The 6,171-nt window shown below is 32.6% G+C and overlaps 1 protein-coding gene across 1 annotated transcript in view; it reads left to right on the forward strand.

The window, feature by feature from the left end:
- The window catches only part of LOC147831535 (uncharacterized), a 600,059-nt gene that overhangs the window by 471,599 nt on the left and 122,289 nt on the right, over positions 1-6,171 (forward strand). The window lies entirely within an intron of this gene.

The raw sequence follows: 6,171 nt of genomic DNA on the forward strand, positions 1-6,171 counted from the left end.
AGAGGTTATGAAAGATATTACCTTCCATAGTGTGTGTGTAATACAGCTGTTTGTGAAGGTAAAAGGTCTGGAAAGCTTGAAGAATAGGATTAACCGATTCTGAACTCCCTCAAATAATTTAGCAGTTATTCTAAGCTGCATCTCAAATGGCACACCATACACTATGCACTCATGCACTTACACACTCAACAGCATATTTGTATGTAGTGTCTTCCCAAATAGAGCACGAATGTTTTTTTACTAAGCGGAAATTCAAACCGTTTCCCTGATGACGTTTGTCGGTTGCCAAATCAGTGAAATAAACAACCAAAATATCAAATAATACCTGCCATGAGTATAATCTCTCGTAGGAGAGTTTTGCTTTTACACTATAAAATATATAGTTATCCAACATGTGCGCCCGATAGCTCCGCCCCCTCCGCTATGTAAGCAAACCTTTGGGATGCACTTCTAGTCTGAGTTTCTTGCCATACATGTTTTTTTTGTGACAGCTTTGCATAACTCCAGTCTATGCTCTTCACTAAAACCTCCAATCAACAAACATTAATGTCAGCGGAAACCAGAATCTGCTGAGACTTTTTTTTTCTTCTTCAGTATGCTTTTGTACTTCCAACTGAAACGTAGGCTGTGTCCAAAACCGCCCTCTACTCAGTAGGTAATGCATTTGAATTTAAATAGACTAGCTACTTGGCCGTTAGAAAAGTATGTTATATTTAGTATAAATGTGAGTAGCGTAAATGAAACTCGAGCTGCGTCTGAAACGGCATACTTCCATACTATATAGTACGCTAAAATCAGTATGCGAGCTGAGTAGTATGTCCGAATTCATTGAAGTCGAAAATCAATATGCAAGAAGTACCTGGATGACCTACTACTTCCAACAAAATTTTTAAAAAAGTGTGCATCATATGCGCGCTGCATGTCAACTTTTACATTCAGCGAAACTCATCAACATCAGTTTAATAGCGATGGACCAATCAGAACTCGGAGGTGGGATAATCATTACAAGCTTACAACCTAAAATACTGATTCATCTGACCACAATACACATCCATCCCAGATGCCTACGAGCCCAGAGAAGTTGACAGCGCTTCTGGACACTGTTAACATAGGGCTTCGTTTTGGCACAGTACAGTTTTAACTGGCATTTGTGGATGAAACTATGTATTGTGGTACTTGACTAAGATTTGCCAAAGTAGTCCTGAGCCCATGTGGTGATATCGCTTATAGATGAATGACGATTCTTGATGCAGTGCTGTCTGAGGGATCAGAGATCACAGTAGTTCAGCTTTAGGCTTGCACCTGTGTCCTTTTTTTTTAGATTCTTTGATATCTATCCAAATATTTTCCTACATTTCTTTTTTTTTAAAACATTTCAATAATTTGCTTACGTATTTGTAGGCAAACTGGCAATCCTTGGCCCATCATTGCTCCCAAAGGACTAGAGCAGGGGTGTCAAACTCAAGAGTCGAAGCCCTGCACAGTTTAGTTCCCACCCTGCTCCAACCAAGTGGTGCTCACTGCAGAGCCATTTGGGCAGAGCTGAGCTCCAGTGAGGGGGAGCATGAGCTCTAGCTCCTCCTTTCTTGCACTTCTTCTACGAGTGATGTCACTGGGGGTAGGGTTAGGGGTGGGGTTGGTGTACGCATTAAAACAGCTTATAGGAGGAGAAGCGAGAGCTCATGCTCCCCCTCGCTGGAGCTCAGCTCTGCTCAAATGGCTCTGAAGTGAGCATCGTCTCGCTCCAACACACTTACCTGTAGGTTTCAAACAAGCCTGAAGGACTCAATTAGTTTGATCAGGTGTGTTTAATTAGGGTTGGAACTAAACTGTGCAGAGCTGCGGCCCTTTTGGAACTGTGTTTGACACCTGTGTACTAGACCTTTCTTGGATGCTGCTTACCAAATCATAATTACAATCACCTGTTAACATCACCTGCTTCAAATCACACCGTTATTTTACCTGATTACTAGCCCTAAACTGCTCCTGTCCCAATGTTTTTTGGAATGTTTTGCAAAAACCAAAATTGGAATACATGTTTATTTTAAAGAAGAAAAAACAATACAAATCATGAGGAACACATTAAATAGTGTTGTATTGTCTGCAATGAAAAAAAACTCAAAGTAAATTTAGAAAGCACTACTTCTTTTTTTTTTTAATTAGTTTTCCATACTGTCCCAACTTCTTCTGATTTTGGTTGCAACAAAACCTTTACTGAAATGAACTAAAACAAAGCAAAAATTTTAAAATAGCATTGAAAAGTTTTTTTTTTTTTTTTTTTTTGAAAATTCAAGGGATTTAGGCCAGATGAGCCAAAATGATTCACCTAGCAGTGAATATTATTTTAGAAAATTAGAGATGTTTGACCCTGGGATCTACTGCAGGAGACAAAAATCAGAACTTTTAAAAGAGCATAACTGGAGCAATTTTCGATGCTCAGGATTGGTGGAAATCTTCCTGGCTGGCGTCGGCCTATTAAAACCCAGAATAACGCTTTAGGATGTCACTCAGCTGCATTTGGCATGGCATTCTGTCCATGTTGAGCCGTATGAAAACCCCACCGCACATCTTCCTCAGCTCATCCAGACACAGACCCCTGCTTTCCCAACTTCCTAATTGGCCACAGCTCTCGAATGGCCTGTGACTCCGCAAGCCCCAGAATTTCAATCAAGCTGCACAAAAAGAGGCTTGTGTTTCTGAGAGTCCATCCCCGCCGGTCAGTTCAGCACTGTGTTTGTCTGTCTGTCTCTCTCCTACTGTCTTCCTCACATTGATCGACAGGTACTGAGGTCATAAAGTCATCTTTTGCCGCTGGCTTGGGGGTAAAATCTCAGCCTGGGTGGGTAAATAATTCAGTCGGGATGGAGGTTAGTGAATGCCTGGAACTAGATGGATTCATTATGTCGGCTGAATTTTATATGATAAACTATTATTAATGTCATGAACCTATAATGTGTTACTTAAAATTATTTTTAATACTGTTATTAATAATAATAGTAACATTTCTTAATATTATTTTGTTATTATTATTACTTTTTATTCTTCTTCTTCTTCTTGTTATTATTATTATTATTATTATTATTATTATTATTACACATGATCAAATATTATTTATATAATTAACCAATGTGTTATTAATTATAATTATTATTAGTAGTAGTAGTAACATTTATTAAATTATTATTAATATTATTAATATTATTACTTTCATTATTATTACATATAAAATATTATTTGTTTCATTACCCAATAATGTGTTTTTTTAAAATATAACAATAATAATAATAATAATAATAATTATTATTATTATTATTATTATTATAAACATGTATCTGCACTAAAATAGTTTAATAATACTTTAATAATGCGATAATAAATACAAGAAACATGTTTAAATGTAAAAATTTATAATGAAATAATATAGAAAAAATATAAAATATAATGTATTATAATCTATACAAATCCTTACAATCTACACACTTTTAATTAGAATAAAAATATATTTTGAACATAGTAAAATAATTTAAAAAGTGTAAATATGTCATTTTTGGCATTATAAAACATTCATTATCCTTACTGTTTTAGATTACAGTATTAGTATGGTTAATAAAAACTAAAATTGTAAAATACATATAATCTAGTGTAATCTATATACTTCCTTGTATTAATTACTGATGATGATCAAAATTATGACATAATAAGAATTATTATTATTATTACTGATGATTATTATTATTAGTGGTAGTATTATTATATATATATATATATATATATATATATATATATATATATATATATATATATATATATATATATATATATATATTTGTTTATCCTGCAGAACTAATTCAGATGATCCAATGCCAAATGATTTTTCTTTTTAAAAAACATTTCAATTTGCTGTGAAATGCTGCTCCCTATAGGAAATCACAAGCACCACCACTCACCAATTGTTGTATTATTGCTATTATGCATTACTTTTAAATATGCGTTATATATGCTGAATATGAAACATAATATACAAAACATACTATCAAAATAACATGAACTATGGATTATGATAAAATATTAATTCATTTTGAATGTAATCATTCATTGATTGATCAACTCAATTTCTTTAAATGCATTCTGAACACACCATTATTCTTTTTTTTTTGGGGTTGAGTTTGGGATCTGTTTTTAGTATTGTTGCCGAAGCACGATTGTTCAGTTTTCACTGTCTTGCACTTGATTGTTGCCTGCAGACACAAATTACCACTCCTGTACAGCACACAGCAAAAAAACACACTCATGAAACCAATTTACACTCCATTTTGCTGACTGAAACAAAGTGTTTGCCAGGAGAAAGTTCCAGACACTTCCAGGCAGCTGTAACATCACGAAAAACAGCAAAGGGCAATGTTTGTGTGGTGTTTGCATTGGGAACACAATGAGCGCAATGTTAAAAGCACTGAAATAAAGCTTGTTTAGTTGCCAGGGAAAGGTCTAAAGATTGATCATAAATATCTTCACCTTGATAAAGCGATGTTTGTTCTAATCTCTTTCTGGTATTTCTATCAGCTGAAGTTAGTTTAATGAGTTTGATGTATATTTAAATGTGAATAAATAAACTATATATAGTGAGGAAAAATAATTATTCAACACGTCACTATTTTACTCTGAAAACCTATTTCTATAGGTGCTGTTGACTTGAAATTTTCACCAGATGTTGATAACAACCAAAGAAATACATATATAAAAAGAAAACAAATGTAATTACAAATTAAGTTAAGTGTAATAAAATGAAATGACACAGGAAAAAAAGGTATTGATCACACGAAGAAAGGGAGGAGTAAAAAGGCAGTGAAAGCCCAGACAGCAGCCGAAATCTCTCAGAAGTTCTTCAGCAACCCTTGGCCCTTTGTCATTGTAAATGAATATTAGCTGCTTCAGTCCAACTCTACATCACCAGGATGATGAAGATGAAACCAGGGTGGACATTTCAGCAAGACAATAATCCAAAGCACAGTCAAGGGAACTCTCTAATGCTTTCAGAGAAAGAAAATTAAGCTGCAGAATGGCCCAGCCAATCACCTGCTCAGAGTCCAATCCAAAATACAAATTAAACATCAGATTTGATAGACGAGACCCACAGAACCATCAAGACTGAACACCAGAGCAATTTGTGTGACTTCAAACCAGTGTAGTATTTCATATACTTATTTACAAAAATCAAAAGGGATTTGCAAAGGGATTTGTATTTGTTAATAACAGTTATATTCCTTGTACTTTTATTTTTGTTATTTCATAATTTGAAATGTATAAACAAAAATATGTATTATTATTATTATTATTATTATTATTGCTATATAGGCATTGCACAACAAAACATTTAACCATCTACTGTATTTATAAAAACAATGACAACAGTACAAATATTTATATTAAAAACAAACAAATATATACACAAAAATGTACAAAACAACTGAAATATAACATAAACAAAATATGATAGTATATTCTTGCATTATTGTAATGAATTATAATACTACAACTATTAACAATATTAACATATGTAACATGTAAAATAAGGTATTTATAAAGTGAAAATTATTATTATTAAACAACAACGGCTAATATATATATATATATATATATATATATATATATATATATATATATATATATATATATATACATATATATACATATACATATACATATATATATATATATATATATATATATATATATATATATATATATATATATATATATATATATATATATATACATATACACACACGCACACACACACACACACACACACACACACACACACACACACACACACACTAATAAGACAAAATTATTCAATAGCATCTAAGCAAGGTGCTTGCAATACAAAACACAATGCTGCCACCTTGTGTCCACACTCCTTTTACATAATCCATAATTTATTGAAAACATGAAAAAAAAATCCCAAAAAATAAAAGAATTTAATTTTTTTTTTTTTTACCCTCACGCAAATGCCTTGATTAATTATGCATATATTGGAATATAATTCCCAGCTGATATTTTATATTTACATACACAAACAATACTTTGGCTATTAAAGAGACTTGTTCAGACTTGCCTTCTGTCTAATTTATGCAATGAGGTAAAATAATTATTACCAAGTAGGCGTGTCTG

The sequence above is a fragment of the Danio rerio genome, chromosome 22, assembly GCF_052040795.2.
Source record: "Danio rerio strain M-AB ecotype USA chromosome 22, GRCz13ab, whole genome shotgun sequence".
Classification (NCBI taxonomy): Eukaryota; Metazoa; Chordata; class Actinopteri; order Cypriniformes; family Danionidae; genus Danio; species Danio rerio.